Here is a 9,271-nt window from a genome sequence, read left to right on the forward strand (position 1 = left end):
CCTGAGGCGGGGAAGGGAGGGAAAGGTGCGAGGCGCGGGCCGCACCCCGCGGGGTCCGACGCCTCAGGCGGTGGCGGCGGCGACGGCCGCCGCAACCCCGTCCTCGTTCCCGTTCTCGTCCCGGTCCCGTCCCCTCCGCGCCGCTGCGCCCGCAGCCTCCGTGCGCCTCATCAACAATAGTGTCCCGGCCGCGCGCCCCGCCCACCGCGCCCTCCCATTGGGCGCGGCGCCGCTCGCCTCGCGCAGCTACGGCGCGCCCATTGGCTGAGGGGCGCGCGCCTGAGTGGCCGAGCCCGCGCGGAGGGCGCGAGGAGGGGCGCGAGGGGGGGGCAGCGCTTAAAGAGCCGCGCGCGGACGGCGGCGGGGCCGCGCGCTGCCCCCGGCACGTGCGGCGGGGCAGCCCCGGCGGGAACGGCGCGCGCCCCCGGCTCCCCCTCACGCCGGGTCGTCGCCGCCTCCACGGGCAGAGCTTCGAGCCGCCGGCGGCTCGCCCACCTCTCGGTCCCGTTCTAAGGGACCATTATCCCTATTCCATCGCTGCTAGCCCGAGGTGCTCTCCAGTAGGGGACGGGGCTCCACAGCGGTTTATCCAATCACTTTGCCACCAGCTCCGTGTTACCGATGATGGCACCAGAGACGTGGGCAATATCCAGGCAGACTTGACCCCCTTTTCCCTCAACTGCTGCTGTGTTTACTCGCCTCCGTTAGGTCAGATTAGTTGCATCTTCATTGTAATCTTTTAACGATATTTGTTAATGCTGGTATCCTCTTAACCATATTTATACATGAGAGCAGTGACTACAAGCATGGAACAGGCCTCAGTTCAGGTGCTTGGTTATTTAGATGCAAGGTAAACACACGTTAATACCCTCAACACGAGAAAGAATCAAGAAACATTCTTTTCTGTCTTTACTGCAAATGCCTTCTGAGCTAACAGAATTTACACAAATTCTTTTCAATACTGCTCTACAAGTTGCATGTTGCAATTGAGAAGCATTGCTATGATACAAATGGTGTGACAGCAATTTACATACTGCTCTCTGTTCGAATTGGTTGTGCTTCAGTTTGTTTTCTTCCTCTCTCCTTTGCTATTTCTGGTTGAAGCCCACTTCACCTAAAAATCTAATTCTCCTTTGAAGAACCCCATCCTTGTGGCTGCCAACTTAAACCTGAAAAGAAAGACTATGTAAGAAGACAAGGCTCTTCTTAAAGATTCCTGGATTACTGGTCTACCTAAAGCCTTGAATAGTAAAGGTCTTGTCAGAGTTGAGAGCATTTTGTGAGGAATCAGACTGGCAAAAGATAAAGGAGAACAGCAACAGAGGTAGTGATGAGGTTGTTGTGAAGCAAGCTCTTGCATTCTGGATTAAATACATTTATTTTGAAAGGCATTATGCTCTCTCACAGGTACTGTAAATGATAGTAATATGGCCTGAAGGGGACCTGCATGGGTCAATCAAAACTTACTGCAAGAGGCTGTGCCCAGTCTCAGGAATCACCCCTGAAAGTTGCTGCCAAGGGAAGGCTCCAGAAGCCTGACAGATCAACCTATTTTATCCCTTTCTTCAACTCTGCAATTTACTTGTTACCCTGTAAATTACACATAGGGACACTTTGCGGTCATTTTCCTGTAGCCAGGACAAGCACTGCTGGTACAATGTGGCAAGGCATCAAAATCCCAGTTAACCCATAATTAATGAAATATCTGGGAGACAGTGCTCTCCTCACTGGGAACGGCTGAGAGGCAGAGAACAGTGTAAGCGATATACTGCTGTCAATGGGGATGAAGGGATCTCGTCATTCCCTCAGTGACTCTACCACGTATATATTAAAAAAGAGAACCTCAGCTTTAAAGCTCTCCACAGGTAAACACCCAGGAGTTAGAAAACCAGCACCCAGCGTGTCCACAGAAATAAGTGGAACCTGTCTGCTTCTTCGTCCTTCAGCTGTTTCTGTGACTCATCTGTGGGGCAACACAGCGAAAGAAATTTTTGAGAAGGGGAAGAAAATAGTCTAAATCCTTTGAAAAGCCAGTGGTGCCATTACACAAAGTAAGGTCACGGGACTAGAAGAACAAGTTTTTAGGAACTAAATGGCAAGATGACATTGTCAGATCCCAAGGGATGTAATCAACACATAGCAGCTATGTTTTCACCATTAGTAAAACACCACAGCTAGAGAACAGCCCTACCTGGAGCTGCTGGCAGAAAGCACCAGGGGAAGCATAGAATTTTCAGCTTCTCACCCAGTGCCACCATTAAGGGGGGCTGGGGGCACACAGGCAGGACAGCTGACCCCAGTGGGGCAAAGGGATGTTCTGCACCACACAGCAGCAATCCCAGCATGTGAACGAGGGGGAAAGCTGGCTGGGGGCTGCTGCGCAGGGACTGGCTGGGCTTTGGCTGGCAGGAGGTGAGAAATTGCAATGAATCACTTGCTTTTTGTATTCTTCTAGTATTGTTATATATATAAAATACATATATATATATAATATCTACTATACTATATTAATATCTATTCTCATCGTTATATGCCCTATTGAACTATCTGCATCTCAACCCACAAATTTTACGTTTTTCCTCCTCAGTTCACATCCCCCACCCACTGGGAAAGAGCAAGTGAGAGAGCAGCTGTGTGGGGTTACCCTGTCAGCTGCCTGACAGGTTAAACCACAACAGCAGCCCAGAACAAGGCAGTTATCCTAAAGAAGGTTAATTTATGCAGCATTTGTTTCACTTCTTTGCCGCAATTTTCTGTCAAGAGCAGAAGATGCAGTTCTTCCTGCTGTGACAGCACCCACTCCCAGTGCCTGTACAGTTGTGCAGCAGATTTTCATCCCAGTTTATCCTCACCAGAAATATTTCCCAATACTTGCTAGCAGTGGGCCATAAAGATACTTCTAAGGCACAAAATATTCTGAAAGTATTCTTATTCCTGTTACTGCTTTGAAGAGGCCAAAAATGACAGGTACTGATTCATATTTATTTTCAGGCTGCATACTATGGAGCCAAGTCACGATTTCAATTGCAGAAGATACCTGTGACAATTATAGTACATCCCACATTATTGTCACTCTGCAGAGATGGCACTGCTCCACAGAGTAGCTGTGAGAATATAAAGCAAAGCATTTATGTGTACTGCTTATCATCAGTTGTGCTGCTTTGCACGCAGCAGACGTGAGAGCTCAACATGTAAAGTCATGTACTCAAACCTACTCAAACACCGTGTACTTCTTACGTTCATTTGTTTAAACTGTAACTAATGTGTTACAACAGGATCTTACTCCTACACCTTATGGAAATAATGGAAAGAACTAAAGCACTTTTTCAATTACAAAATAACCCAAACCCTCAAAATAAAACCCCACCCCCAAATACCTTGGATTCAGATCCCCCAGACTCTTCCAATTCGCACCTCTCAGGCTCTGGGTTTTTTTCAGCTGTCACCTTCCTTCCTGCCTGCACACTTTGCCAAATGCTGTCCAGGTCACCTCTGAACAAGACATTTCATATGGTTTCATGTGTAACCTCTAGGCTGGGGATCCTTCAGATCTGTGACACTCTTACTCTGGCCATAACACCTAATGTAATGTGGATCCAAACAGTGATCCAAAAGAATAGAAATGAATAGAAATGAAACTCCTCATCACCACAGAAGCTGTGAGCCTCCAGCCACCAGCGTGTGAGTCTGCCTTGTAGTGACCACAGTCACTTTAGTGACTCCAAATGCCCTGGAGTCACATGTAAACAGGGAGGGCCCATCTCCAGCTCCTCTGCCTGGAATTTTTATCAACCCATTGGCCCTGGGAGCTCAGCAGACACTGTTGTGCTCACAAACCAGGCTGAAGTGCCACCCCAGGAGGTGGTAACCACTCCCACATCCCACTGGTTTGGAGGCCTTCAGCAGCCATCCAGAGTCCTGCCAAAATGTGCTGCTCTGTGCTCAGTGCGGAGAGATGAAGCCTAGGCATGGCAGCCGGCTCCTTACGTGCAAGCTGTTGGCTCTTTCTTAAAATATGGTGTGTGGTAAATGCTGCAGACACAAACAAATCAATCCAAAGGCTGAAGCATATTGAATGCCCTCAAGGAAAGACTGATCAAACACACAGAGCTGCATGAACAAATCTGGAACCTGCTGAAAGCAGGGACGTAAACAAGTCAGGGAACTGGTCAACTGCTAACACCAAATGAAAAGCAGAGAAACAAGGGTCAGAGAGGTTTAACTAAACTGAGAGGCCCAAATCCCACTGTACAGCTAATAAAACAAATAATACTTAGGGAGTTTTCTGGTACTACAGACTGAAAATGTGTGCGTACTACAGACTGAAAATGTGTGCGTACTACAGACTGAAAATGTGTGCGTACTACTGCTCAGTGCTCATAATAATATATATTAAAAATGCTCTGTTAAAATAATAGTAATAATAGCAAACCTTACAGAAAATTACTACTTCAAGCAGCTTCAAATATGCTATTGTCTTATTCTAAAATTAAATAAATGCAAAGCAGCACACGTAGAGGAGCAATCTACTGCCTGAGACTGGGGGTTTTTTTACCTACAGTTAATGTAAGCAGTATTGAAGGTTGAAAGACTACAGATTCTGGGAGTCTAATCTAAACATTAGATTATGCCTCAGGATATTTCATTGCATTTCTCGTCTCTCCCCTGCAGAGTGAGATTGTTTTGCTTGTTTATGTGGGTGTTGAACATCAACTGGAGAAAAAAACATTTAAAAAATAGGACAAATAAAACAGAATTTGCTTCACACAAAACCTGTAAAAGCCTAGTTAATATTCCAGAATATCTGTGGGGATTTGAGAAGGCAAACAGATTGAAATAAGGTATTAAGATTAAAACAATAAAAAACAACAGATGGGACCTTGGACATAAATCAAACTCTATGCAATAAGAAAAATGCAAAACGTACTTCTGTGACATTTCATAAGGTACAATGTTTAAGAAAAGTTGTCATAGAAATAACATTCAGAGGCTTCAGTGCCTCACTGGCATTAAGATAACACATTTCTGACAAAAAACCTCAGTTCTCAATGCAACGCTTACATGCAGGCTTGGGAGGTGCTTCCATTGCACATTCCTGGCACACGTAATTACTGGGAGAAGCACAAGGTCAATTTCTTTAGAAGCCAGTCCTAAGCTCACCTACATGTGACATGTTTTTCCATGCATACAGATCTGTTTTCTGAGCATGTGTTCAACATCAGCAGCAACACTAAGCAATAACCCTGTGGTGAGTGTCCAGCTGCTGAAGGAGCAACTGGAGTCCCACTTTGTTCAGTGATGGGATCTGAAACTGTTCTCAGATTGGGATGAGGGAAGAGAATGACCAGCAGGAAAAGCATATTGTCCACCACATTCCAGAATCCTTTTTTCAGTAAAATTGAGAGAAGTGGCCTAGTTTACTTAAACAAGCAACAGCATCATCTCCTCCGGGTATCCTACAAGATGCTGAATGATAACTTGCACATGATTTCCCCCATTCAATAATAAAATCTTTACCTTTTTCAAAAGCAAGGATTTTCTCTTTATTTTTCAAAAACTTAGCATTTTTAGCTCATATTTACAGACCTTGCAAATATAATAGATTTGTCTATATTTGTGCTGTGTTTAGCCATGTAATGTATTTCTAGTCTCATGTTAGAACATGTGCAAATTATAGAAGGAAATTCTCCATTTACAAATATTAAACACTAATTGCTCCAGCAAGGCATCAGCATAATTTTTGTACCGTGAGTACAATGGAATTACATACAATAAAATATTTGTTTCAAATGTCAACATTATAAATTAATTTGGTAAGTGACAATATTTCAATAACGTAGGATGTTAATGTAGGATTTCAATGTTGTAGGAAGAAAAACATCCCGTGTAAGTGATGAATAGACATGTAACTACAGACATTTAAGAGGGCAGAGAAGAGTTCACACTTTCTGATTCAGGCCTAAAATCTTGTTTTGTACTTGTTCATGTAACATTTAGAAAAGGTAAAGAGCTGGTGGAAAGCATTTTGGCATGGCTTATTCATGCACTGAGAGGCAGTGACAAAATGATTTTTCTTCTCTCTCCACAGACATATACTAGCTCTGTAGTTAAACTAATTAACTCGAGCAGAGCGTGCGATGAAGCATGAGCACGTGATTCTCCAGTTTGGGAAAACACTTACTCGGAAAGAACAGATCAAGCAGAGTTCTGAATCCTCCCCTGCACTCAGCCATGGGCGGCAGGGGAGCTTTTAACCTGTTTGGTCACATCTGAACCAGACATCAATTTGTCTCCGTGGTACCATCCTGCCCTCATGCACTGCACCTCCCATTCAGCCTGACTGCCTCCAGGAGAGCCACCACCGAGAGAGAGGATGTCATCTTAGAGAGGAAGAAAGCAAAGGAGGGCAGAGCCCCAAGCCCTGCTGCTGTTCACAGCCAAGTGCTCAGACAAGGTGTCAGGCTGACTCTGCTCAGCAGGAGCAGGCCGACATCTCCAGCAGCTGTGGCATGGCCAAGCTGGTGTGCTTAGAGGGTGTCTCTTCTCCTTGGGGTCCACCCCGAGCTGCGAGCTGGGCTGTCACACCTCTCACCTCTCCCGAGGAGGGGCACCTGCCTCGTGGCTGCATGTTGAGCAAGAGCTCACCCTGCAAGAGCTGTTCTCAGCCCTGCCACACGCCAGCACGGAGCCACAGCTCTTCCAGCTGGCCTCCCACCAGGGGCTCATCCTGAAACAACCCTGCCCTTCCTCCTGCTTCTGTCCCCCGCTCCCTAGCAGAGTCCAGTTCCTCTGCGTGCCTCCTGCACCTCCCCCCAGGCTGGTGTTGGTTTGCCACAGGAGAACTCGAGAGCCCCACCTGTGGCTGCCTGCTGAGCTGGGGTCAACACAGTGCCCAGATCAAGCCTTCTCGATACTGCTGCTCGCTTCTGCCTGGCTGCAAATACTTCTTGTGGCACTCTCAGTCTCACTTCACAGCATATGTAAATAGATGGGAACCTCTGCTTGTCTGTGCCTTAAAAGCACATTTCCATCCCTCATGATCCAGGGTGAAGCTCAAGCACATGATTTAGTTGCATTCTGGTTTTCCAGAAGCAAACAATAAATAAAGTCAGCCTGCTTAATAGTGATTTTAAGCCAGCCATTTCTGAGGCCTGATTCAGAATTATTAGTGGTCCTGCAAGAAAATTCTTGAAACACCAACAGAAACACCAACAGGTTGAAAATTCTTGAAACACCAACAGGTTCCCCCAAGAAAGTATTTCCACTGCAGCAGAGATTGATCCTGCAGGAAATTCTCTGGTCACCCACAGACATGTTGGCACACCCGTACACAGTACAGGTGATGTGTGCATCAGCAATGCCTACCTCCTGGGCTAGTCAGACCTATACCCTGCTGCAGTGACTTGTGCCAGATCTGAGTTTTTAACTAATCCTGACACCTGGAGGTGCTAGAAGTTACTCTTTACAACACATCTGCAGAGATCAATTATTACCTTTCCAATAAGAGGAAAGGAGGAGGGGGACAAAGGGAAAGAAAGGGAAGGAGATGGAGAAAACAGGTGTAATTTCATTATTACAGCAGACTGGCAAAAAACCAGTTACTGCAAAACATAGAGACTGTCAGGAACAAAACCAGGAACAGAGTACAAGCCAATCCCACCCCCCCTTCCCCGCACACAGTCCCATGTGCACAAAAGTACCTTATGAAAACTGTATTTCTAGTCATTCTCATTAGGAAATCTGATAGCTTGTGGCAAGAACTTCTCCCAAACAAAGGCTGCAATAGGTGACAGGGGAAAGCAAACAGGCCTGTACCTTTCCTAGGAGCTGCTTGCAAGCCTGTTACAAGCAGTGGCACGGGTAAAACGAGCTGTACAACCTCTGCACCCTCTTTATCACAACGCCCTACACTATCCTTTCCTGTTAGCACTTGGCAGCAACAACAAAGAAATTGGGCCAAAGACAAATGCTGAGTTCTACAGTGTTGCTGATGCCTGAAACAAGTCTCCCTAGCCCTGCTTCATGCTTTCTCCTTCCTCAAATCCACCTCATGTACTTGAGGTGCTGCCCACTGGATTTTGTCCATTATCTGCCCCAACTAACTGCCTGCTCTCTATTGACTGCATGTCTTTGTTCTCAAAAGGAGTCGATGGACCGTGGTAGAGGCTGCTGGAAAGCTCCTGTCCTGTGAACTCAAATGCACCTGGATCAGGTGTTTCCAACATTTCTCAATATTTGTATCCTTAACATTTTTCCAGTGCTCATGTGAGCCCTGTCTAGAAATGCCATTTGCTCAGACACTGCATAGTAAATACAGAATTTCTTTCCTTAATCACCTCCCACAGACCAGCTGTCCTCAGGCAGCTTTATTTGTTGTCTTTGTAAAAGAGGCATCAGTGATGCCCAAAGCATGACTTCAGCTCAGATCACCATTTGTGGATTTCTCACAGACTTTCCCTGTGGCACTGAGAGCTGAAAGAAGATCCCCTGATGTAAAAGCAAGCGTGCCATTTAAATTCCAGGAATCAAAACATTTCAACTCTTTACTGGATGGAGAATGACAATGCTTCAGCTTAACATGAAAAGCTGAACTTATACAAATATTTTGGTATAGTTGAGTTTTCCTGCCTGTGGAAAATTAACCTTCTTATCCAACAGAATGTGTTTTGGGTCATGGCAGCGAGCAGATGTCTATAATCTCCCGCACGTGGAGAATTTCCATAACATCAGAATTAGCAAGAAGTAAATAGGGGGGAAAAACCCTGAATGGAAACAAATGGAAGACTGACATGGCCGTGTTCCACAAAGTACATTCTGCAGCTGCATCACTGCTCTGGAACAAAGGGGAATATAATTATCGTTGTTTTACTATCATTTCCCATTAGCAAAGCAAAAGCAAATAAACTGGCTGTTATTTCTGCAGCGGAGAGCTGGCAGAGGTGAGTGTATGAGGTCACACAGGGAAATTATGAGGACACTTTCTAACACCGGAGCAGCTCACGCACCCAAAGAAAAATCTAGCAGTAAAATTCACCATTCACACTGTTCCTGCAGGGCTGAGTCAGGCTTCTCAGATGCCCTGAGGATAAGGCTCAGCCACACTTGCTGGGGCAGGGCAGGACTTGGCCGCTCTTACTGTCAGGCAAGTCAAGAGTGAGAATTGCTTTTGGGGACAGCTGCTTCTGTCATGCTGGCCCCCACTCCCAGTGTGCTTCCTGCTTCCAGGGAAAGCAAGGCCTGCCATGGTCCCCTCCTGTAGCCAAAGGTTTCT

Source organism: Hirundo rustica, chromosome 7 (genome assembly GCF_015227805.2).
Source record: "Hirundo rustica isolate bHirRus1 chromosome 7, bHirRus1.pri.v3, whole genome shotgun sequence".
NCBI lineage: Eukaryota > Metazoa > Chordata > Aves > Passeriformes > Hirundinidae > Hirundo > Hirundo rustica.